The following is a 26,723-nucleotide window of genomic DNA, read 5'->3' on the forward strand; positions in this document are numbered from 1 at the left end:
GGAAGTTAAGGGGAAAATGGGGGAGGGATTTGGAGGAACAAATAGGAAGGACACAGGGACGAGAACTAAGGGAGGTGGAAATGGGAGGTAGGTGGGGAGCAAGGGGCGGCGGAGGCTGGGATGGGAGAAATAGACAAAAAACTGTACTTGAAAAATAACTAAATAAAATTAATTTAAAAAAAACTTTCTCTTATTAATCAAAAGTGCAGAAACAAACACAGACCAATAAGGCTGTGTAAGTTTTTAGACCTTCCCATTTCATTCATTTTTATTGCCTGCTTGGTCTCAGGGGAAAATTGGCCACTTTGACCTTAGAGTATTTGGAAGCATTTTTTGGTCCTAGAGACAGGTTTGTGGCATAAGGTCTGAACTCCAATGGAGGAGAGCCCCCACCTGGTCGCCTGCAGAATAACATCCTGTAGAGCTTGCTATTTTTAGATTCTGGCCTGCTGGGCAGTGAAAGCACTTTTACATACAGGGTATTGCACCACTGTGTGCTGGAGGTAATTAGTGTGGCTCTACAATTTGCAGTTAAATAAATACTAATGAACAGCTGTTCCCAATAAACAGGATAAACTGAAATTAACAATTCCTGTATTCATCTAACAAATGAATCACCCACTTTTAAAATACACTGACATAATGTGTGTGGTCTCCTGCCCAGCTGAGCCAGCCTTAGAAAATGTAGTTAGTGGCAAAACAGGGCAACCTGGGGGCTGAGCAGGACAGACACTGTGCCACCCACTCTGGAGGAACCAAGAAAACAGACAATGGCTTTGCTTGCTCTTAGTTTAAAGGGTAAAAATATCTGATTGAGTCCTGGCTGGTGTGGCTGGGTCCCCAGTAGGGGGTGCATGAGAGGAAACCACACAGTGATGCTTCTCTACTTCTCTTTCTCCTTCCCTTCCCCTGTCTAAAAATTAATAAATAAAATCTTAAAAAATAAATCTGATTGACTATGGCCCAAACCCCAGGGAGAAGAGAGTTTTCTCCCATTTCATTTTGCTAAAAGTGGGATAAAGTTGTGCCAAATGTTTTTCAAGATTTGGCCTGATGACACACTCAGCCTACCCCATCCCCATAGTTTATTTAGGGTATTATTTGCACATGGATCTTTAAAGAACTGGGCTTCATAGAGTCAGAGGTATAGAAAACTGCTAGAAACATTGAATATTCCTGCAGTGGGAAGGTCACGAGCATTTGAGGCACAAATCCAAGCTCATGTCCTGACTATGCCAATTACTACAGTTTCCGTCTGCACAATGGGAACAACAGTTTCCTCATGGAATGGTAGTGAGCTTCACATTAGGTCATATAGGTCAAGTAGTTAGCACAAGGTTTTCTGCAGAGCAGTTGCTTAGTCTATACTCATATCACTCTACACCGCAGAGGAAAGGAACCAGCATACAAGGAAACTAAACCTCAATCAACCACAGCCTGTGCATTCATCATTCATGCAACTGTTTATGGTTGCAGACCCTGTTCCAGGCAGGATGCCAGGTGGACAGGGGCTCTACCTGGTGGGCAGAAGCAGGTAAACACAGTCAGGACACAGGAGGATGTCCCGGTGAGTACCTTCAAGGGTGAGTGGAGGTCCATAGGGGAGTGGCTGGTGACTGCAGCTGGGATAACAGGGGCAGGTAAGGGAAGACCCCCTAGAGAGAACATTGAACCAACAGTTCAGGGACATCGGTGAAGTTAGAGTGACACTAACTGATTTTTGTTTTTCAAAGATTGCCTTGCCCTGACTAGAGTGGCTCAGTTGGTTGGAGAGTCATTGGTACACTGAAAGCTTGCAGTTTGACTCCTGGTAGGGGCACATGCCTGGGTTGTGGGTTCACTCCCTGGTTGGATGCATGGAAGAGGCAACCATGTTGATGTTTCTCTCTCACAACAATGTTTCTCTCTTTCTCTCCCTCTTTCTCTATCTACCCCAACCCACCCAAAAGAAAAAAAAATAAGCATATCCTCAGGTGAGAGATTAAAATTGTTCATTAATTAATTGCCCTGGGTGCCATGTAGGACAAAGGTGGAAAGTGGGGGACCCATTAGCAGACTCTTGGAGACTTTAGCTTCAGCCAGGGCTCTCCATAAGTTGCCCCAGTCCACCTCTTCCCATGCCATGCCAAGAATCCCTATAGCATATTGGGTTCATTACAAATTACAGGCCATTATTGACTGGAGCTCCCTAAGTACTAGGTGAGTCCTGTGCACTTTCTCTCCAGCTTGGAGTTGGGCTTTGAAGGCATTGACTAGGCTGTACAGAAAATCTTTTTGACCCCTCTCTGTTCATTCCTGTATCTCTTTCCCTACTCCCAAGTCCACACATCTCATTCTCATAGTGCTCTGCATAGGGAGGGACTCAGTAATGGTTTGGTTTAAAATGTTTAACTACCACAGGCACATGCAATACTTCAGGGTGGGTAAGAGATCTTAGCCTGGTCTGGATCCCAACTCTCCCTGTGCAACCCTGGCCAGTTTCCGTAACCTACTTAATGTGTCTGTTTCTCCATCTATGGGAGTGGAAGGGTGGTACCTAGCTACAGAGGTCAGTGACAACACATGAAAAGATCTGTGGACATGAGCATGTCAAGCATATAGTAAGTGCTCAATAAATGTCAGCTCTGAGTAATGGCCCTCAGTACACACAGGTCTTCTCTCTGATTGACAGAAATCTTGCTCCACTGGTGACAAAGAGGTGGATGTAAAATTCAAAACTGCAGTCAAGGTGGAAAATTACTTAATAGAGAAGAATTTTGAGGTTTTAGATAAAAAACTAATTTATAGATCTGGTGACAAACACTTTAGTCCCAGCAGGCATTTTTTTTGGAGCCAAAACAAGTGCTCAAAAGTTTACAGTAAAATATGCATCAAGTGTAGGCAAAGTTAGGTGAGACAGAACTCTCATACTGGGTGGGAAAAGTAGGTTTACAGTGGTTCATATGGAAAATCATACAATAATTAATAAATATAATAATATAAGAATAACCTCTGTAGTTTACATACTCACAAACTGTATATCTACTTTTGCCCCACCCTGTATACTTAGAGAGGGGCTATAAATTAAGATAGCCAGTTTAGAGGCAAACTTGGCCGTATCTGATACCTTTTGAATGTGCATAAACTTCAACCTACCAGCTTCACTAATCAATCTCTCTTCTGGAATATGACTCCTGCTATGATCTGAATGTTTAAGTCCCCCCAAAATTCACTTTGGAATCCTAAAACCCAAAGTGATGGTCTTAGGTGGGAGCTCAGGGGGCCTTTAGGAGGTGGTGAAGTTATGAGGTTGGAGTTCCCATGAGTGGAATTAGTGCCCTTATAAAAGATCTCACAGAACTCACCAGCCCCTTCCAGCAGGTGAGGACACAGGGATAAGTCAGCAGTCTGCACCCTGGAAGAGGGTTCTCACCAGAACTTGACCTTGCTGGCACCCTGATCTTGGACTTTCAGCCTCTAATACGGTAAGGAATAAATTTCTGATGGCATTTTGTTACAGCAGCCTGAGCAGACTAAGATAACACCCAAGTGCACACAAGAAACATCACCCAAGGGTGTTCATCACAGAACTGTTTATAACAGTGATTGCCCATGGAGAAATACCTGAACAAAATTAGACTATTTGCAAAATATGGAATACTATGCAACAGTGAGTGAAATGCAATAGAATTATATGTACCGACATGCTAAGATCTCTAAAACATATTGTATGTACTAGGGGGAAAAAGTTACAAAGTGATATCTGTGCTATAACAAAAATAATGCAATGTGCTTTTATAATACACCTTTGCATGGCAGAAATTGCTAGATGCCTTCTCCCTGGTTCCCCTGCTATTTAATAATACAGCCATGATTCTATTTGTTGTATTGTAGTAACAGATTGAACTGAGAGACTCCAGTTTCCAGCATCTCCCAAAGCTTTCCAAGTAAATTTACAGCCTTCCGAGTAAATTCTGGGCAATGATATATAATCAGAAGTGGATACAGATGAGACCTCATTAATTCTATGTCTGCTGTGGGTTAAGAGAATGGCTGGTGCTTTTGCAGCTATATTGAACTCAGAGGTGACCTTGAAGATGGAGATAGTAGACAGAGGATGGCATGCTGGTGCCTGGGTCCTGATGACCTCATGGAGCCACCATGCCAGCCCTGGACTGTACACAGCCAGGACTGTGTCCTTAAGTGAGAAAAAAATTTCTAATGTGTTTAAGCTATTGAGGTTTTCCTATCCTAGGTAGCCAGATCTAATCCTAAATCACACAGTAGGAAGATCCAACTGGCTATAAAGATACACATGAAACTAATTTCAGTGATCATCTCTGGGGAGAGAAGGGGAGAAATGCAATTACAGAGAGAAGTCCAAGGAAAATACAGCTCATTCATATTTAAATTTTTAGAATTCACCCATGCATTTGTACATCTAAAATTGATTTTAAAATAAAGGGAAAACATCCATGTTAAATTAAAAGGACTGAGAGTCTGATGAGGCAGCATCCAGCGGGGCTTAGGACCCCAGGTGCTCTGGAGCTGCCTTCCACCATGGTCACTACACCAGCCACGTAAGGCCTGGGCCACTTCAGCAATCACCTCTCCAGGGGGCCCTTACCCTGACTGTCAGCTGGATGGTCCCTTCAGGGACACTGTGCCTGGCAACTGACCACCAAAACCCACCCACAGGCAAAGCCTGGTTCCTTCCTGATAAGAACAATCCCAGCTCAGATATCTTCAGGGTTCCATAGGCATTGTGTCCTCAGGCCTCAATCCACAAGAGCTACATTTAAGTACGGTCTCTGTGGGAGGATTTTCTCTTTTGTGATCACAATTTCTAAGTCAGGAGGGAGACTTATGGGTGTGACAGAGGTGATGCTGTGTGGGAGGAGTAACACCATACAGTTCCATCCTGAGTCAGCCAAGAGCCCAGGAAGAAGGCTTGACTGACATATTCTGCTGGTCTTATGGGACTCCCTCAAATAGCAGGTGGACCAGGATATGGGGCATGCCATTAAGATTTTAAGTCCATATTCAACTCACACCCATCAACTTCAGGTTTTTTGCAAGATCAGCCAGCAATGGGGCAAAAGCAGAGAGCAACCTTTCCTGATGTCAGCATATCTATCCTCACTTGTTGCCAGATGTGGCCAAACCCCAACCTTCTATAGCCCCACCACCAACCCCCTCTATGCCCACCCCTGTCAAGCCTGAGTGAGTGGGTGTCATTGATCAGCACCCCTAATTTCAAATAAACTTTAAACTAGACTCAGTGACTCTGCTGTTTCAGAGTGCCAGGATTTATCCCAAATCTCAGCCTTTCCACCCTCTGTCCCCTGCTACTTACAGGCCCCAATCACAAAAACAGGAGCCGCCACCTCCAAATGGAAAAGCATCCCTGTGTCTGCACCCGCATGTTACTTCTACTCCTCACCACAGCCAAGGACTGCCATCCTCCTATTTAAGCCCTCCTTCCACCTCCTCTCAGAGGATCCAATCTCCTCCCCATTCTTCTCAAAGCCACTGCCATTCCTCCACTTCTTGGGCCACTGCCACAGGTCTGGTGTGATCTGTCTTGCCTGTGCATCACTTCCTATAACACACATTTGCTTTAGTGATGGAGAGGGACCCGTGCTGTTAATGGGACACTTAATCTCATAAAGAATATCAGGGGGGATTTTCTGGGGGAAGACACACTTGAATAAAGATCTAAAGGATGAGAAGGAGTTCGCTTGGGAAAGAATATTATTTCAGGCAGTGGGGCCTGGCACATTCATAGATGCTAGGGAAAAAGTAAAGTTCACATGGTACTTTGAAAATTAATCTGTTAGAATCACCCATGTGTTTACTTGCAAAAGACAAATTGTGAAAGGGATAGTTTTTCATATACTTTTTTAATAACCAAGTAATCTGTATCTTTTTATTTTTTAATTAAAGTATTTTAATTATATTTCATTATTTATTCTATTACAGTTGTCCCAATTTTTCCTGCTTTGCCCCTATCCTACCAGCAACCCCCACTGCCTCAGGCAATAAAAATATGGAATGCTTCACGAATTTGCGTGTCATCCTTGGGCAGGGGCCATGCTAATCTTCTCTGTATCGTTGCAATTTTAGTATATGTGCTGCCGAAGCGAGCACAAGTAATCTGTACCTGTTGGCTGTCTTAGGCCATTTGGACTGCTATAACAAAATACAGGCATGCCTCGTGTTAGGTCAGAGTCGCTCAAGAAACCAGAGAGACGCAGCAAGGGTCTAAGGAGCAGGGTTTATTAGTGGGGAATAAGAGGAAAAGTGGAGCCAACCAAGGGAGGTTAAGATTTGCTCGGTTGTTCTTAGGGCAGGGTTTTTAAGTGCAAAAACCCTTGAAGGGTAACTGGTTGGGGTGTCAGAGTCTGATTAGCTAGAGCTGGTTGCTGGGTGCCATTTCTGCTGACCATTGTTCTTGATACGTCTTGTCAGGCTCAAGTTAAAGCTGCATCCTGTTATGCCAGATAGGCCAACCCCAAACCCTAATCTTAGCCCGGCATCTGTTTTTCCTGGATAGGGTTGGCAGGCAATTGCCCAGGCAGGCATTTTCCGAGGCTATAGTTTCCCATAGTACAGTTTTCTCACCTGGTGATTTTTCATTCCTCCTAGGCCTACCTAGGTCTGTCACCTTGTTTTACTGGGCTGTGCTTTATTGTGCTTCAGAGATGTCATCCTTTTTATAAATTGAAGGTAAAAGCCTATACCAGCAAAAAATATTACAACCTACTTCATTGTGGGGGGTCTGAAACTGAACCCCCAGTATGTCTGAGTTAGGCCTGTCACAGACTGGGAAGCTTATAAACAACAGAATTGTATTTTTGACAGGTCTGGAGGCTGGGAGATCCAAGATCAGGGTGCCAGTGTGGTCAGGCAAGGGTCCTCCACCTGGTCACGAACTTCTCATTCTGCCTTCATATGTCAGAAAGGGCTGCCAAGTGAACAAGGTGGTCTCTGTAAGGGGACTAGCTCCATCTGTGAGGGCTCTGCCCACATCACCCATTCACCTCCCTGAGCCTTACCTCCCAGAACTATTCACCTGGGGGTAAATGTTTCAGCACATGAATTGGAGAATGGGATGGAGGCATAAACACTCAGATTGTGGCAGCAGCCAATAACCACATGCGCCTATTTTTATTTAAATTAAATGAAATGGACTATTTCATTCCTCAGTGGCACAGCTGTATTCCCTATCGGACAGTACAAAACAGAACATTTCATTCACCGAGGAAAGTGCTATGGGGCATGGCTGATCTAAGCTGCCAGAAGCAGGCAGGTGGGTGTGACATTCACAGTAAATTGGGGTTTTGTTCAATTTTACTTTTAAATACATTGCTTGGGTTGATTACAGGAAGATCAATAAGCAAATGGCCTGTGATCATTTGGTGATCAATATTCTTCAACAAACATCTTAAAAGATGCTGTTTTCCTTTTAAGTACAATAGCTTCAAAGTTACAGGTCTATAAGCCTTGGAAAATAACTATGAAAGCTAACATTATTACCAAAAACTTTTTTGTCCTATTGATAGGGGACTCAAGACTTGGAAAATTTTAGCTTAAGGTAAAAAGTTTTAAGTCTAGCAAGTAATATGTATGTTAAAGCTTTTGTTTCAGAAACTACAGATAAGGCCAGTCCTGGTCCTGGGAAAAGAGCTGACCTCCTGGGGCACTGCTAGAGACTACTGCCTGGGGACAAGTTGGAGGCATTCAGGTCTTTGTGTTTCAGGGAGAGCAGCCGACCACCCTCCCCAGGGAATAGCTAACTGCTCAGGACAGGAATGTTGCAACTTCTGAATCTCAAAGCCCTCACCAGACCTTGTTTATCCGCCCCACCCCCACCTTATAAAAAAGGTCTGGCCTGGAAAGAGAAGACAAGCTGGTCTGTTAGGGTATGAACCCGTCATCTTCTCAGATTGAAGGCCATCTGAATAAAGTGCCCATAAAGATTCAATCGTTGTTATTGCTTATTGGGTTTGGTAGTGACAGGCAGCCCAAACACCAGTGTCTTTTCCAGTTACACTATTTAAGTGAACACTTAGAAGTTCAACTTTATATTAATAAGATTATCTGTACATAAGTAACTCAAATTTTATGGTTCCCAATTTGTTCATATTCTCTATCCTCTTTCCTATTTCTTTAAATAAGGGATAAAGAATAACCCTAACTCAGAACACCTGTGTCAACACTTTTACTCAGTGTTTCTTATTAAGAAACTTGTTGCCTGTGCTTTCTACTATGACTTTATGGGGAGTGTAGAAAAGCTCTATAGGGAGTGGTGTCAGGGGAGGGTTAAAATGTTGGGTGGGCCAAAAAGTCCCTCTAGTTTTTTCTGTCTGATGGCTCTCATAGTGCTTAGTTGTTTTTATTTGAAACAATGTTGTTAAATTGTATTGTGACAGCTGTTACATCAGTGTGCATTTAAAAAAAAACTTACCAAAATTGGTGAATTTTTGTGCAGTCATTTTAATACTGAAGATAGAAGAAAATATGCAACATTTTCAGCATATTATGCTTTATTATTTTAAGAAATGTAAAAAAGTAACTGAAACACAAAAAAGATTTATGCCGTGTATGAGAAGGTGCTGTGACTAATTGATAGAATGTGTCAAAAGTGGTTTGCAAAGTTTCTTGGTACCATTGGTATTCTGGCCAAATAATTCTTTGCTGTGGGTCTGTCTTCTGCATTGGAAGATGTTCAGCAGCACCGCTGGCCTCTACCCACTGGAAGCCAATAGCAGAAGATAGATGACATACTCAAAATATCCAAATTAATAATTATTGGTGAAAATGAAAAATGTATCTTTTATTTCACAACAAATTTTTTGGCCAACCAAATAGTGTAACTGGAAAAGACACTGGCTTTCAGGCTGCCTGTCACTACCAAACCCAATAAACAATGACAGCAATGAATCTTTTTAATTTTAATTGTTGTTCAAGTACAGTTTTCTGTCTTTTACTCCCATCCCAGCCCACCCACCCAGCCCTCCCCACTTCCCTCCCATTCCCCCCTCCCTAGTTTTTGTCCATGTGTCCTTTATGCTTGTTCCTGTAAACCCTTCCCCTTTTCCCCTGGAATTCCCTCCCCTCTCCCCTCTGGTCACTGTCAGCTTGGTCTCTATTTCAGTGTCTGGTTCTTTTTTGCTTGTTTGATTGTTTAGGTTCCTGTTAAAGGTGAGATCATGTGCGATTGAATCTTTTATGGGCACTTTATTCAGATGGCCAGCGATCTGAGAAGATGGTGGGTTTATACCCTAACAGACCATCTTGTCTTTTCTTCCCAGGCCAGACCTTTTATAAGATGGGGGTGGGGTAGATAAACAAGGTCTGGTGAGGGCTTTGAAATTCAGGGAGGATTAGGGGAGTGAAGCAGCATTCCTATTCTGGGCAGTTAGCTGTTCCCAGGAATGGCATTCATCTGTATCTTCCTGGAGCACAAAGGCCCGGATGCCTCCAACTTGGTCCCGGGTGGTAATCTCTAGCCAGTGCCCCAGGAGGTTGGCTGTTTTCCCAGGAGCCAGGATGGGCCTTATCTGTAGTTTCTGAAGCAAAAGCTTTAACATACACATTACTTGCTAGACTTATAACTTTTTACCTTAAGCTAAAATTTTTCAAGTCTTGAGTCCCCTATCAATAGTTTTGTTTCAGAGCTTGAGGTGAGGAAAGTGTGGTCATTACAAGCCCGGATGCCTGGAATGCAAGAGAAGGAGATGGCTAAGATAAATCAGGAGAAATGGGCACAGGCCATCCTATGGAGAGTTCTGTCTTAACATAAGGAGCAATAAGAGTAAAAGGGAAGCCCACTGAAGCAGGAAAACCATAATCAAATCAGAGTGAGAGATGGCTCTGGTTGCTGTGCAAAGAATAAAAAAGGAACTGCCTGTTTTCATTTGAATGCTGTTTTCTTTAGCTATGCAGAAGCTTTTTAATTTGATGAGGTCCCATTTGTTTATTCTTTCTTTTATGTTCCTTGCTTTAGGGGCCATATCAGTAGGTGTTGCTTCCTGGAATGTCTGAGGATTTTCCTCTAGGGCTTTCAAATACCATGTGCTCTCACCTTGAACTGGAACATCATCAACAAAAGAAAAAAACCAACAAAATATAACCAGAGACATTGAAATTAAGAACAACCTAACAATAGCCAGAGGGGAGAGGGGAGGAGATAGTGGGAAGAAGGGTTTTCAGGAACTACTATAAAGGACACATGGACAAAACCAAGGGGGAGGGTGGAAGCAAGGGAGGGAGGTGGGTTTGGCAGAGAGTGGTGGGGAAAAAATGCAGACAACTGTAATTGAACAATAATAAAGTAATTAAAAAAAGGAACAGCCAATGGGGCCAGAGTAAATGCAGAGTATTTCAATACTCAGTAGTGTGGCACTAGTGCCTAAGGGTAGGCTCTGGGTCACCAGCCAGAGGTCACCACATTTCTCAGATCAGAAGACAGGACACCATATTGACAAGCATGGAAGCACTCCCAAGGATATGAGGCCGAATATTTAAAAGTCAAACAATCCTGCAAAACCTGGAGTGTGTGGTCATTCCTACAGCAGTAGGCTTATTATGAACACTTACTACAGGCACTGAGTATAAATACTCCAAAATGTAATTTGTTTTGGAGGAGAATTGTCTAACAGGCAGGTAAATTTCTACTAAAGGATTTCAAAACAAAAATATGTCATCTTGCTTCATCATCGCAAAGTAGATTTTTTCCTTGAAATATTAAAGCCACTCTGTCTTTGTGTTTTATATTCCACTTTCCTCCCATTTAAGGAAATACTATAGCAACTTCTTTTTATAAAAAGAAACAAATACTCTTGGCCAGTTACAGTACTGGGATGCTATAGGTGTTGGCAAACCACAGGCCAAGGTCACATAATGTGGTTTGGATGAGGGCAGGAGTGCTGTAACGATGCCTTAAAAGAAATTAAGCAATATTTCAAATCAGAACAGTGTACAGAAAATCTGGAATACTTTCTTCTCTTGGGGGAAAAAAGAAAAAGCAGAGGACCTGGCAACACTGGGGCTTTCTTTCACAAAGCAGGCATCCATCTGCCAGTACCGAGGGTATGCAAGCTGGTCCTTCCAGACCTGGAACTCCTTGCAGTTCACAAAGACCTCCACTGCCCCACATGATCTCTGTATTTGAATCCACACACATTACTACCCCAGTTGTGTGATCAGCTACAAAATACTTTATTCCATCTCCCCCTGCTGGCCATTCTATGCAACTGCACAAAACCACCAAATTATTCCAGCCTTTTTATCACCTGTAAACAGGACAGCCACTCAAAATCACAATCCTCTTTACCCAGATTCTCCCCAGTGTCAGATGATATGTATTTCAGAAAGGCAAACTGAACTTGACTTTAACAGAACACCACTTAAAAAATGAGCAAGAATGCTGAATGTCTAATACAGAGTTCATTTGCTACAGTTGAGATTTAACTGTAAAAGGAATTTAAACTTGCTTCATTAACATAACAAAGCTTTACTTTTTTCCCCAAACAATAGTTTAGGAAATCATTTTTCACCATATTTCTGAATATGACTGAAGCATATAATTTGTTCCTGAAGTTTCTATGAGCTACACTGCACTTGGCCATCCCAAAAGTTGTGATGCTAAACTTCCTGTCACCACATGGTGTTCACAGTGGCCATCATGGGAGCCCAAGACAAGTCCCTCTGCCACTGAGCTAATGCAAAGTGCAAACTCCCAGCAGAGGGGAGTCACCACCTTCCTGGGCATTCCCAATCTGCATGCAAAGATTTTACAGCTCACTCCAACACCATACACATTCAAATAGAGAGACTGTTTTGTTAGTACTATTACTATTGCTATTGCTATTGCTATTGCTATTGCTATTACTATTACTATTACTATTACTATTATTATTACTACCACCATTCTCTCCTCTCTAGCAGATGAAATAGGACATGAAAGCCAAGAAATGCTTTGGTGGCACCTGCAACTTAGTCTCCACATTCCCAACTAGCAGCAGCAACAGTATCTTGCATTCCCAAGAATGCAAAATGCCTAACTTTTTTGCAGCTGAACTGGAAATTGAAAGGTCATTGCCAAGTGCACCTCATCAAAGACTCCTATGGAACTACAATAAAACCCACAGGTGGGTAAAACCAATCCAAATTAGCAGAAACTGAGAATTAGAATCTTATGGAAATTCTGTTTCATGCATTTCTAGTACACCTTGGAATCCCACAGAACACTGTCCCTTTAAGCAACTAATCAATGTAGAAGAATAAATGGTATGTCTTCACCTATATATATTTGCTTACAGTGAATGTACTTTAACCTTTTAAGCCACCAGTTTCCTGGGAATCCCTGAGGCCCTCTCAGGGGGTGCACAATATCAAAACTATTTTCTAAAGACAAATGTTATTTGCCTTTTCCCAGTCTCTCATTCTTTCATGAGTGTACAGTGGAGCTTTCTAAAAGCTACCTGATAAGTGGTACTTCAGCAGATTTAGTGCAGAAGCAGATGGAGAATCCACCTTTATTCTATTCAGCTGAGCACTAGAGAGATTTGCAAAAACATAAAACCATACCACTCATCTCACAATTTTTTCATTTTAAAAAGTGTGGTTATTTCTTATAAAGTACTACTTATTAGGGGAGAGGGATTCTGCAAGGGGATTACAGCAGCGGAATTTTTATTCGACACCTAGATTTTCCTCTAAATGACAGCAGGTGTTGTTTAGTAGGTTCCCCAGCAAATGACAGCCTACAAAACAAAACAGCTGGAGCCCAGAAAAGGTTGATCATGTCCAAAGCTTGAGTTTAACTGGGGTCCACCTAGATATTTCAGTCCTTCCCTTGCAGAAAGCCTGTTCTCTCAGGACAATGTGCCCCTACAAAATAGCAACCACTGTCATCATGACAGTGAAATCCGTCCCTGGGAGTTCTCTCTAGTGTCTCTGGTTGACCAGGGCCTCTCATTACGCTATGGCAAAACTCATAACTGCCATTGTATTCTGCACCACAACAAAGTAAAGAACAAATTCTTGCAAAAGGAAAAATAGGTGAAAGTAAACAACAGCACATTATCAATCATAGCTGTGTTTGATAGGACCACAAATGATTTTTTTCAAGAAAGTTGGAAGTTCTTCCCAAGTTGACACAATGCAGCTACCCCTCATGTTCTTATCAGCTTCCTGCTTTGCAAAGGGCCTTTACACCCATGTCTAGTCTTTATCTTCTACACAGTAAAAATGTTAGATCACTACAAAGGCAACAACCCAGGCAGGAAAAAGGTGCAAAACAGCGTGAAGAGTAAAAGCACCACCCTGGTCGCTGAGGCTCCTAGGGCCCAGCTGGGGTCCTGCTCCCAAGGAACCAGTGATGGAGGACAAGCCACTTATACTTTCTGAATGTCTGTCACACCTGGAAAATAAAGGTTCCACCCAGACAATCTGGACAGTCCCCTTTCATATCTGATAGCCTCATCTTTCAGGGACAAGGCTCAGCCTTGGCTCCCAGTCTGTGGCACTGGAAACATACAGGATGGCCACCAAGCCTGGAACGTACACAAACACACAGTACACAGTCACAGACATTAAATAACAGGGCAAAAGAATCCCCTCTTTCCAGACCTGTCAACCACTTTGTGAGGAAGGGCAGTCGATCTCCTTCCATCATTTTTCCTGCAGTGGTCTTAACAGGAGAAAGAAGGAATTGGGAGAGGACAGGGGACTATCTTGTAGGAAGGGCAATGGAGACCCAGCCGGACCTCCTTGGTGCTTACCATGGACTGTCACTTAGCTAGCACCTGCAGCCTGGAATGGCACTCCACAACACCAGATGCCAAATAATGGGGACACGCCACTTGAGAAGGCACCACAACAAAAGACAGTCCACCAAAATAGGATAATGGAAGTCCAAAAAAGAGCACAACCAGAGGACTGGAGAAAGGAAGCCTGCAAGAGCAAGGTCATGGGCACAGAAGGAAACACCAATCGTGCGATACAGCCTTTCATCCACTTCGGGAGTGGGAGTGAGGGCCGACTTAGGCCGTGCCTGTGTGGATGGAGCCCACATGCTCAGCACACTGATGAACCGCAGCTGGTCAGCGAGGCCCTGCGGATCACTCTGCCCACCCTGGGCTTCACATGCAATGTGTGGAGCCTGACCACCTGGAGGCAGAAGGAGAGGTCAGCTCTGGGAGAGCTGAAGTAAACCATGCTAACATCCCTGATGAGAAGCAGCTGTTTGCCCGGATGCTGCATACAAAAATATTGAATCCACAACAGTGGAGGGGCTCCCAAAATGCTCCACTGGAGATGAGCAGGCAGGTGCAGAGCAAGGCCCCAGCTCAGATTTTGTCTTCTAAAGAAGCCTTTGCCTGACTCTTCCTTACTAATTCTCCTGTTGGTCCAGGTGCCCCTCTTCCAGGCATCATTAGCCAGATGCTTATAGTGTTGTCATTGACCTTTCTTGGTTGATTATCTCCTCAACTAGATTGTAGCTCCTTAAGGAAATGGACTCTCTATCACACTGAGCTCCCGGGGGGTTGGTATCGTGCATGACAAACAGGAAGGGCTTTGTATTTGGTGACAAAGGGCTTGACATATGCTTGCTCAGCTGAAATCTAGTCTCACAATCTCAGTGCTTAAGAGTCAATAGCTCACAGCATCCTTAGTGGGGCCAGATAGCAGACTGCTGTGGATACCAACTCTGGGGACAGACCCACAGGGGTTCCCCTCCCAACTCTGTCATCTACTGGCTGTGTGGTCTTCAGATCCACAGGCAAGTCCTTTCACCTCTCTATGCCTTGATGTCATCATCTCTAGCAGGGGCATTAACAGTACCCTCTCTGTTTGTCCTGAGAACGCTTAGCATGGACGGTGGCACTTAGAACTCACACAATCTATCATGGCTATTACAGGCATAACCCATTTCACTGTGCTCCACAGATGTTGTATCCTTTACAAACTGAAAGCCAAGACCCTCCACCAGCAAAAAGGTGATGACTCTATTTGTGGCAATACTTTATTATGGTGGCCTAGAATTGAACACCATCTATTTCTGAGGCTTGCCTGTATCATTCACCCCTTCCTGGAGCTCAGCTATAGGGTAAACTTTGTCCATCCCTGCTAAGAGGTCACACGCAGCTCTGCTTGGATCAGAAGCCACTTAAAACCTTGGCCACCAATTTGCTTTGTCTGGGGTCTTTTGAAAATTAAGGGGGCTGGGGTCCCTTGTAATTTGAAATTTAAAAAAATGTCTACAGCTGAGATTTGCCATTGTTTTATCAGTGCTTCTGAGTTTCCAGGAGCTACCTGTTGCCATTATCACTATGGGTGGTGTCTCTGTCAGGAGAAGCAGCCTGGGACCCAGCCGAGGTATCTGGGGTGGCAGCCGCCCCATTGCTGGGGCTTTAGTGTGACTGTGGAGGCCCATGTGCCAGGGACACCAGGTGTCAAAGGCAGCAAATTCTGAGTCCCAGCATTCTGTGCTTTCCTTTCTTCCTGTAGCCCTCATCTGTCCTCCCTTCCTACCTAGTACTGTCCTTTTTGGCTTGGTCCTTCTAAGCTACAATCTCCATGGTTCCATAATTTTTTCAGTCAGTCTCAGAATAGAATACTCCCTCTACTGAAGGGCTGCTCAGCATTCCAAGACAAAAGAAATGTGCTGTAATCTACCCAAGATCCGCTGAATCAAACTGCCGGGGTGATTCTGGTGCATGTATAAGTTTCCAGAATGTGGTGTTTACCGAATTACAGACTCCAGTCAAGATTTCAGAAACAGCTGGTTGAAAATAATTGCCTTGACTGGCTCTGTTGAACCCCCAGGAACCTAACCCACTTACATGTTATGCTCTCCTCATTTATCATTTTTGTGTATATGGATTTTTTTCTCCATGGGGCTGACACTGATATTAGATTTGCTAATGAGCAGCAATCATGTGCCCCCGCTGCCTCTCATTCAGGGCAGTCGATGGATGGATTTTCTGTGCAGCAGAGAAGAGCTTAGTAGTCAACTTCCTTCCACATTCTGCTCCCAGAAGATAGGTAAGGCAAGGATCCAGCAGCATCATTTAACACTGACGACAGTGTATTTACTTCCTATACAAAATAGCCAAGGCAAAAAGACAAAAAGGCTGACCTCTGGAAGGAGGCAGAATGGAAAAAGTGATGCTGGCAGCCACCTTTGCAGTCTCCAACTCTAGCACCATAAATGTGTCCCTTGCTCACCTTCAGTTTGCTAGAGAGTACCTAACCTCTGACTCCAAGGACTGGAGAACCACAGTACCAGCTCACTTGGTGGCTGTCTGCCTTGTGGACTTTGTGGAGAACCTGTATGTGATTGGCATCTGCCTTCACAGTGCATGGAAAGAAAAGCCGTCCCTGATCTACTCCCTGATTCTGAACCTCAGCCTGGCTGACCTCTCTCTCCTCCTTTTGTACCTCTTCAAGATACAGCATACTCCAGAGGTGTTTTGAGAGCTAGGCTGGTTTGTCTGTGAATCCTTAGACTGGTTCATCCACTTGTGCATGGCAGCCAAGAGCCTGACCATTGTTGCAGTGGCCAAAGGATGCTTCATGTAAGCAAGTGACCCAGCCAAGCAAGTAAGTATCCACAGTTGCACCATCTGGTCAGTGCTGGTGGCTCTCTGGACTGTGGTGAGCCTGCTGTCCCTGCCAGAATGCTTCTTTAGCACCACCAGTCTTCACACATGTGTGGAAATGTGCCTTGTGGACGTACACACCATGGCCAAAGAGTTCATGCTAATGTTTGGGAAGCTGTACCCTCTTCTAGTATTTTGCTGTCCATTACTCTTTGACAGCTTTTATTTCTGGAGAGCTTATGGCCAATGTCAAAAACAAGGAACTAAGACTCAAAATCTTAGAAACCAAATGCACTCGAAGCAGCTCACAGGGATGTTGGTGAGCATCGCTGTCACCTCTGCTGTACTGTGGCTCCCTGGGTGTACAGTGTGTCTGTGGATGAGGCATCTGAGGGCTGGAGGCCTGGCCCCACCACAAGGTTTCATAGCCCTGTCTCAAGTCCTGATGTTTTCCATCTCTTCAGAAAATCCCCTCACTTTTCTAGTGATGTTGGAAGAGTTCAAGGAAGTCTTGAACGGTTTATGGAAATGAATGCTAACCAAAAAACACCTGGCTACCTCAGAGTGTCAGGCACCATCAGCTGGTCACTCAGAGGTCAGTGCTGACAATGTTTCCTCTCCAGAGTTCCCAATATCCATATCAGAAAAAGAGAAAAGTGGGAAGGCAGAGATCCCCATCCTCCCTGATGTAGAGCAGTTTGGGCATGAGAGGGACATGACTCCTTGTGTGCAAGACAATGGTCCTACTTCCGGGCAAGATAGAGGCATAGGTGGAAACATTGTGCCTCCTCACACAACCAAGTTTAAAGACATCAAAGTTTTAGTAACAAAAACGCAACTAAAACACAGAAAATTGAACTGTACAGAAGTCCAACAACAACAAACCGTTCAACCAGACTAGTAAGAGGGGCGGAGTCAGCAACTGGCAGAGCGGAGTTGGGCAGGAAAAATCAGCTGGAATGACCCAGGTGTGCAGGCAGGGTTGGCAGATCCCAGGTGTGGGGTAACAACAGGCAGATTCAGTGGGGGCACAAGGCAGCTGGCTGACCAAGGTCGCACATTCACGTGCAGATAAACCAGGCAGAGGAGCGAGCAGTGAGACAGACTGTGCAGGCTAGGGCCCCAGAAACGGGAATTGAAGCCTAAAAGCACCAATTGAAAAAAGTTTCGGGGATGAGGTGCTGGGAGAAGCTCCCAGGCTCACAGAGAGTTTGTTAGAGAGACCCACAGGGTCCTGGAGGGTGCACAGGCCCACACACCTGGGAGCCAGCACCAGGGGGGCCCAGTTTGCTTGTGGGAAGCAGCAGAGGGGACCAAAATCCAAGAGAGAGTGGAACAAAGGCCATTGCCCCTCTCTGACCCTGCCCCCACATACAACATCACAAACCAGTGACTAGGTCGCCCCGCCCTGGTAAACACCTAAGACTCCACCCCTCGTATGGAACAGGTGCGAACAGACCAAAATATTATTGCTCAAGAACAGCTCAAAGCCCCAGAGCCAATAATTCTAAGCGACCAAGGGATAGCCAACCTATCAGATGCACAGTTCAAAACACTGGTGATCAAGATGCTCACAGAACTGGTTGATTTAGTCACAAATTAGAGAAACAAATGAAGGCTAAACTAAGTGAAATGAAGAGAAATGCATAGGAAACCAAGAGTGATGAAAAGGAAACTGGGACTCAAATCAAGGGAGTAGACCAGAAGGAAGGAAAAAATGACCAAACAGAAAAAAAATGAAGAAACAAGAATTCAAAAATTAAGGAGAGGCTTAGGAACCTCCAGGACATCTTTAAATGTTCCAATATCTGAATTATAGGGGTACCAGAAGGGGGAAAGGAACAGCCACCAGTGGAAAACTTATTTGAACAAATAATAAAGGAGAATTTCCCCAACCAGGCAAAGGAAGTAGACTTCCAGGAAATCCAGGAAGCTCAGAGAGTCCCAAAGAAGTTGGACCCAAGAAGGAACACACCAAGGCACATCGTCATTATATTAGCCAAGATTAAAATGAAGGAGAGTATCCTAGAAGCAGCAAGAGATAAGGGGACATTCACCTACAAAGGATTTTCCATCAGACTGTCAGCTGATTTCTCAAAAGAGACCTTACAGGAAAGAAGGGGCTGGAAAGAGATATTCCAAGTCATGAAATCCAAAGACCTACATCCAAGATTGATCTATCCAGCAAAGTTTTCATTCAGAATGGAAAGGCAGATAAAGTGCCTCTCAGATAAGGTCAAGTTCAAGGAGTTCATCATCACCAAGCCCTTATTATATGACATGTTAAAGGGACTTATGTAAGAAAAAGAAGATAAAAATATGAACAGTGAAAGGACAGCAAACTCAGAGTTATTAAGAACCACACCTAAAACTAAAGCAATCTAAGAGGACAGCTAGATCAGGAGTGCAACCATAGAAATGGAGATCACATGGAGTGTTAGCAACAGGGGAGTGCGAGGAGGAGAAGGGAGGAAAAGGTACAGAGAATAAGTAGCATAGATGGTAGGTAGAATATAGACGGGGGGAGGGCAAAATAGCATGGGAAATATAAAATCTAAAGAATTTGGGACACATGGACATAAACTAAATGGCAGAATGGAAGGGGAGGGAGTGTGCAGGGTGGAGGGGAATGAAGGGGAGAAATAGGACAACTGTAATGGCATAATCAATATAATACATATTTTTATTTTGTTTATTTATTTTTAGAGAGAGAGAAAGGGAAGGAGAGTGGGAGAGAAATATCAATGTTGGTTGCCTCTCATGTGTCCCTTACTGGGCACGTGGCCCGCAAACCAGGCATGTCCCCTGACTGGGAATCGAACTGGTGACCCTTTGCTTCACAGGCCCATGCTCAATCCACTGAGCTACACCAGCCAGGGCAATAAAATATATATTTAAAAAAATCACAATTAAATACAACTATAAGCCGATCAGAATGTTTAAAATAAAAAGATAATGACAATGCCAAATGCTGGCGAGAAAGCAGAGAAACTGGATCATACATATATATATATATATATATATATATATATATATATATATATATATATATATATAAATATATATATATTTATTTATGTGTGTGTATATGTACATAGGTATGTATATTGCTGGTGGGAATGTAAAATGATACAGCTATACTGAAGAGCAGTTTGGAATTTTCTTGGAAAACTAAATACACAATTGCATCCTGGGCATTTATTCCAGAAAAATGGAATGTATATTCACACAAAATACCTGTCCACAAATGTTTTCAGCAGCTTTATTCAGAACATTTGAAAACTGGAAACAACTTAATTATTTTTTAGTGAGTGAATGTTTAAACAAACTGGCATATCCATACCATAGAACAATACTCATCAATAAAAAGGATATTAACTATTGATACACGTGAAACCTAATGAGTCTCCAGAAAATTATGCTGAGTAAAAAAATTGCAATTCCAAAAGTATACATACTGTATCATTCCATTTGTATAACAGATTATTGTTTGCCAGGAGTTAAGGAATAGAGTAGATATAAAGAAGCAACATGAGGGAGGCTTGTGGTGGTGTAAAGGTTCTGTATCTTTACTGTACCAACATCAAGATCCAATTTTGCATTGGTAGAACACTACCTTTGGAAAATCTGGACATCTGTCTATTTTTCCTTACAATTACAAAGTAGTCTACAACTGTCTCAAAATAAAGAATTTAATTAAAATATTACCTGTGTGTGCCCTGGCTGAGCAGCTCAGTTGGCTGGAGCTTTGTCCCAATATGCTAAGGTTGTGGGTTCAATGCCCACTCAGGGCACATACAAGAATCAACCAATGGATGCATAAATGAGTGGAACAACAAATCAATGTCTGTCTGTCTGCCTGTCTCTCTCTCTTTTCCCCCTCCCCTCTTCTTTATAAAATCAACAAATAAAAGTGTTTTCATTTAAAAAAAAGACAATGATCCTGTCCCCTGAGAACACAGAATGTCATGTTAGGAACAGTGATTATGTTTCAGAATTAAAACCAGGCTGCCAAAAAAACTGCACTGTATGTTTGTGCCACAAGGCATTCAACCCCTCCTAGTCGGTTCTTGTTCATACTGGCTGTTTCATGGGATGCTCTTTAGCTCTGTATGTACTGGCTGGAGTGCAGTTTATCTGTCAAAAGCTGTCTTACCTTTAGCTTCTTCCTGATCCTGCTAGTGCTGACTTCATCAATTAAATTTTATTTCACATAAACAAAGCTCAAAATCTGTCCACACAATGAGGTTTTTTCTTTAAAGATTTTATTTATTTTTAGAGAGACAGGGAGAGAAGGAGAGACAGAAAGAAACATCAATGTGTGGTTGCCTCTTGTGTACCCCTACTGGGAACCCTGGTCAAAACCCAGGCATGCACCCTGATCGGGAATTGAACCCACATGACCATCTGGTTCTCAGGCTGGCTTTTAATTCATTGAGCCACACCAGCCAGGGGTGAGGTTTTTTCTTTAACATAGTAATTAACACATTTCAACGAGCTATCTTCATTTGCTTAAAATAAGTAAATTTACTTGATGAAAATCTATACAGAATATCTAAGACTAAAGATTCATAATAAGAAGAGGCCCACTTCAGGGCACATCATCATTAAAATGGCAAAATTCCAAGACAAAGAGAGAATCTTAAAGGCAGCAATGAAGAAAAAAGAAATAACATACAAAGGAGCCACAATAAGGTTATCTGCTGACTTCTCAATGGAAACACAGCAAGCAAGAAGAGAATGGAAAAAAATATTCCAAGTAATGAGAACCAGAGTCCTAAACCAAGGCTACTTTACCCAGCAAGGCTCTCAATCAAGATAAAAGGCCAAATAAAGAGCTTCCAAGACAAAAGAAGTCTAAAAGAATATGCCTCCACTAAACCAGTCGTACAAGAAATACGAAAAGGACTGCTTAAAAGAAAGGAAGGAAAAGAGAGAGACAGAGAGGAACACAGGCACAAAAATGGCAATGAATAAGTACCTATCAATAATAACCTTAAACCTAAATGGATTAAATGGTCCAGTCAAAAGACACAGAATAGCTCAATGGATAAGAAACCATGACCCACACATATGCTGCCTACAAGAGACCCACCTCAGGACAAAAGACCATCACAGACTAAAAGTGAAAGGCTGGAAACAAATTTTCCAAGCAAATGGACAAGAAAAAAAGCTGGGGTAGCAATTCTCATATCAGACAAAATAGACTTCAAAAAAAAAAAAGGCCATAAAGAGAGACCCAAAAGGTCACTTCATAATACTCATGGGAAGAATCCACCAGGAAGACATTAACATTGTAAATGTATATGTACCCAACATAGGAATACCCAAATATATAAAGAAAATCTTGGAGGACTTTAAGAAAGATATTGACAGCAATACAATTACAGTAGGGGATTTTAACACCCCACTATCAAAAAAGGACAGATCTTCCAAACAAAATATGAACAAAGATATTGCGGCATTAAACAACATCCCAAATGAAATGGACTTAATGATATATATAGCCCTTCATCCCAAAGAATCTAAATACACATTCTTTTTAAATGCACATGGAACATTTTCAAAAATAGACCACAAGATAGGACACAAAGCGAGCCTCAACAAATTCAAGAAAATTGAAATCATACCAAGTATCTTCTCTGACCACAAGGGAGTGAAATTGGAAACCAACCCCAAAGGAAAACATCCAAAGCACCCAAAATCATGGAGACTGATGGTATGCTATTAAACAACAAATGGGTCAAGAATGAAAGTAGGGAAGAAATCAAAACGTTTCTGGAAAAAAATGAAAATAAACTCACAACAACCCAAAACCTATGGGACACAGCCAAGGCAGTCCCAAGAGGGAAGTTTATATAGCAATATAAGCCTACCTAAAGAAGATAGAAACATTTCAAACAAACAACCTAACCCTATGCCTGCAAGAACTCGAGGAACAACAACAAAGACAGCCCAGAGCAAGCAGAAGGGAGGAAATAACCAAGATCAGAGCAGAATTAAATGACATAGAAACTAAAAGCACAATTCTAAGGATCAATGAATCCAGGAGTTTGTTCTTTGAGCAGATAAACAAAATACACAAGTCTTTAAATAGGCTCACCAAGAAAAGAAGAGAGCAGACACAAACGAACACAATCAGAAATGAAAGAGGAGAGATTACAACTGATACCACAGAAATAGAAGGGATTGTAAGAAATTACTATGAAGAACTGTATGCCAAGAAATTTGAAAACCTAGGGGAAATGGACACATTTCTAGAAAAATACAATCTTCCAAAACTCAGTGAAAAAGAAGCAGAAAATCTGAACACACCAATAACAGCAAAATAAATTGAAGCAGTAACCAAAAAACTCCCATCACACAAAAGCCCTGGACCAGATGGTTTCACAGGAGAATTCTACAAAGCATTTAAGGAAGAGCTAACTCCTATTCGTCACAGACTATTCCAAAAAATCCAGAAGGATGGAAAACTCCCAAATTCTTTTTATGAAGCCAGCATCATCTTAATTCCAAAACCAGATAGAGACACAACAAAGAAAGAAAATTGCAGGCCAATATTGCTGATGAACACACATGCTAAAATCCTCAACAAAATATTGGCAAATCGCATCCAACAATATATCAAAAAGATCACACACCATGATCAAGTAGGATTCATCCCAGGGATGCAAGGATGGTTCAATATTTGCAAATCAGTAAATGTAATACATCACATAAACAAAAGCAAAGACAAAAATCACATGATCATATCAATAGATGCGGAAAAAGTTTTCGATAAGGTACAACACCCATTTATGATAAAAACACTCAGCAAAGTGGGAATACTGGGAGCATTTCTCAAAATAATAAAGGCCATATATAAGAGACCTACAGCCAATATCATACTCAATGGGAAAAAACTAAAAGCTTTTCCACTAAGATCAGGAACAAGACAAGGATGTCCACTTTCACCACTTCTATTCAATATAGTATTGGAAGTTTTAGCCACAGCGATCAGGCAAGAAAAGGAAATAAAAGGCATCCAAATAGGAAAGGAGGAAGCAAAACTGTCACTGTTTGCACATGACATAATAGTGTACATGGAAAATCCTATAGACTCTACCCCAAAACTGCTCAAACTAATTAATGAGTTTGGCAAAACAGCTGGTTACAAAGTCAATATCCAGAAATCAAAGGCATTTTTGTATACCAACAGTGAATCAGCAGAAGCAGAAATAAAGAGAAAAGTCCCATTTGATATAGCAAAAAGAAAAATAAAATATCTGGGAATAAACCTAACTAAGGAGGTAAAAAACCTGTATGCAGAAAACTACACAGCCCTGAAGAAAGAAATCAAGGAAGACACAAACAAAGGGAAACATATACCTTGTTCATGGATTGGAAGAATTAACATCATCAAAATGTCCATACTACCCAAAGCAATATACAGATTCAATGCAATACCTATTAAAGTACCAATGACATATTTCACAGACATAGAACAAACACTTCGAAAATTTATATGGAACCATAAACGAGCCCGGATAGCAGCTGCTCTTTTGAGAAAGAAGAACAAAGTAGGAGGGATCACAATACCTGATATCAAACTGTATTACAAGGCCACTGTAATCAAAACAGCCTAGTACTGGCATAAAAACAGGCACATAGACCAATGGAACAGAACAGAGAGCCCAGAAATCAACCCAACTCTCTACAGTCAATTAATATTCGACAAAGGGGGCAGTAACATAAAATGGAGTAAAGATAGCCTCTTCAACAAATGGTGTTGGGAGAACTGGACAGCTACATGCAAAAAAATGAAACTTGAGCACAGACTTACACCATACACCAAAATAAATTCAAGGTGGATAAAAGACTTAAATGTAAGTCATAACACCATTAAAGTCCTAGAGGAGAACATTGGCAAGAAAATCTCAGATATTTCACGCAGCAACTTCTTTACTGATATGTCCCCTAGAGTAAGGAATGTAAAGGAAAGAATAAACAAATGGGATCTCATCAAAATAAAAAGCTTCTGCATGGCTAAAGAAAACAGTATTAAATTAGCAAGACAACCAACTGTATGGGAAAACATATTTGCCAATGATACCTCAGACAAAGGTTTAATCTCCAAAATATACAAAGAACTTACACGACTCCACTCTAAGAAGACACCCAACCCAATTAGAAAATGGGAAAAGGACTTGAACAGACACTTCTCCAAGGAGGACATACAGAACATTCAGAGACACATGAAGAGATGCTCAATATCATTAGCTATCAGAGAGATGCGAATTAAAACCACAATGAGATACCACTTTACACCAGTCAGGATGGCTATCATAAACAAAGCAACAAACAACAAATGTTGGAGGGGTTGTGGGGAAAAGGGATCCTTAGTTCACTGTTGGTGGGATTGCAGACTGGTACAACCATTATGGAAAACAGTATGGAATTTTTTCAGAAAAATAAAAATCGACCTGCCTTTTGACCCAGCAATTCCACTGCTGGGATTATATCCTAAGAACCCTAAAACATCAATATCAAAGAACCTATGCACCACAATGTTCATAGCAGCACAATTTACAAAAGCCAAGAGTTGGAAGCAACCTAGGTGCCCATCAGTAAATGAATGGATCAAAAAATTGTGGTACATATACACAATGGAATTCTATGCAGCAGAGAGAAAGAAGGAGCTACTACCCTTTGCAACAGCATGGATGGAACTGGAAAGCATTATTCTGAGTGAAATAAGCCAGGGGTTGAAAGACAAATACCATATGATCTCACCTTTAACAGGAAGCTAAACAACAAAACAAACAAGCAAGCAGAAAAAAAAAACCAAAAAACAAAGACACTGAAATAGAGAACAAGGGGATAGTGACTAGAGGGGAGAAGGAAGGGAAGTTAAGGGGAAAATGGGGGAGGGATTTGGAGGAACAAATAGGAAGGACACAGGGACGAGAACTAAGGGGGGTGGAAATGGGAGGGAGCTGGGGAGCACGGGGTGGGGGAGGCTGGGATGGGAAAAATAGACAAAAAACTGTACTTGGAAAATAACTAAATAAAATTAAAAAAATAATAAAATAAAATAAAATAAAGAAATAACAGATTACTTTAAAAAAGCAAAAAGATAAAGAAAAGGAATGGAAAAAGAAAGAAAAGTAAAATGAAATAAAATAAAGTAAAATAAAGAGAAAGAAAAAAACAAAAACAATAACAAAAGGAAATGTCACTTATTGTTTCAAACTAGCCGAACCGGTTTTTCTGGCTGCAGTTGGCTGAGGGTCGACTGTTTTGATTTTTCTGCCATCCCTCTCTCAGGAGCCAGACACTTGGTGCCTCTCCCCAGCTCCCTACAACAGGGAACTAGGACTTCCTCACAGCACTCCCCTCCCAGGGGTTACAGCCATGGGCTAGTTTGTGGTGCTTGCAGGCACCTGTGCTGGCCTAGTTGCCTGGTTCTCTCAGGATTGAGCACAAACCTGCCCCCATTCTCTAGGGAAGTTCTAGGCCCTCTGCCCAATCTCGGGTTTACTGGCAAGCTGGGCGTGCAGCAGACCGAGCTGTTGTGTCTATTGGATTCAGAACCCCAGGCTGTACCTATCAGTTCCCTGGGCTGGTAATCACAGAGTCCTCATTGGGGGTTCTTTTTCCTCAGCACCCTCTCCACAAACTCCATCAAACAAGTCTCTTCTGGCACCCCCCCCCCCATGCTTGGCCAAAAAGGGAGGGGGTTGATGGTCTCAGCTCTTTCCCCAGGACCCCTCAGTGCCCGGGGCTTCCAGATAGTCTGAGGGGGATAGACTGGAAGCTGGGAGCTGATCTGTAGACTGGGTGCTGACCTAGAAACTCTGTGTGCACCTCATGGCACGCTGCATGGTGTGTACTGAAACCCTGAACTGTAAGAGGGCTGAGATCTTTTCTGCTCCTGTGTTTGTCTGTGTTCCCTAGCCAACTTCGGCCAAAAAATTCTAGGAATGTAGCAGCTCGGGGAACCGGTCTGGGCACAAAACTCTGTCCCAGGCGATGTCAGGCACTCGTCCAGACACACTGAGCCTCAGGCGCTTATTCCCCCGAACTGTGTGCAGGCTGAAATTCCTTCCACTCCTCTTTTCCTGAGCGACTTGGCCGGCCCCAGCTAAA

General features: G+C 42.5%; 1 non-coding gene and 1 pseudogene across 1 annotated transcript; one reads left to right on the top strand and one right to left on the bottom strand.

The window, feature by feature from the left end:
• Positions 1 to 6,022: 6,022 nt before the first annotated feature.
• On the bottom strand, positions 6,023 to 6,129 carry LOC128627544 (U6 spliceosomal RNA). Its single transcript, XR_008391771.1, has one exon. It is a non-coding gene; the product is annotated as a U6 spliceosomal RNA (small nuclear RNA).
• Positions 6,130 to 16,149: 10,020 nt separating this feature from the next.
• LOC128627535 (G-protein coupled receptor 151-like) lies at positions 16,150 to 26,203 on the top strand (annotated as a pseudogene).
• Positions 26,204 to 26,723: the final 520 nt, after the last annotated feature.

This window comes from Artibeus jamaicensis, unplaced genomic scaffold (assembly GCF_021234435.1).
Source record: "Artibeus jamaicensis isolate MK-2021 breed Jamaican fruit bat unplaced genomic scaffold, CSHL_Jam_final contig_432, whole genome shotgun sequence".
Lineage (NCBI taxonomy): Eukaryota > Metazoa > Chordata > Mammalia > Chiroptera > Phyllostomidae > Artibeus > Artibeus jamaicensis.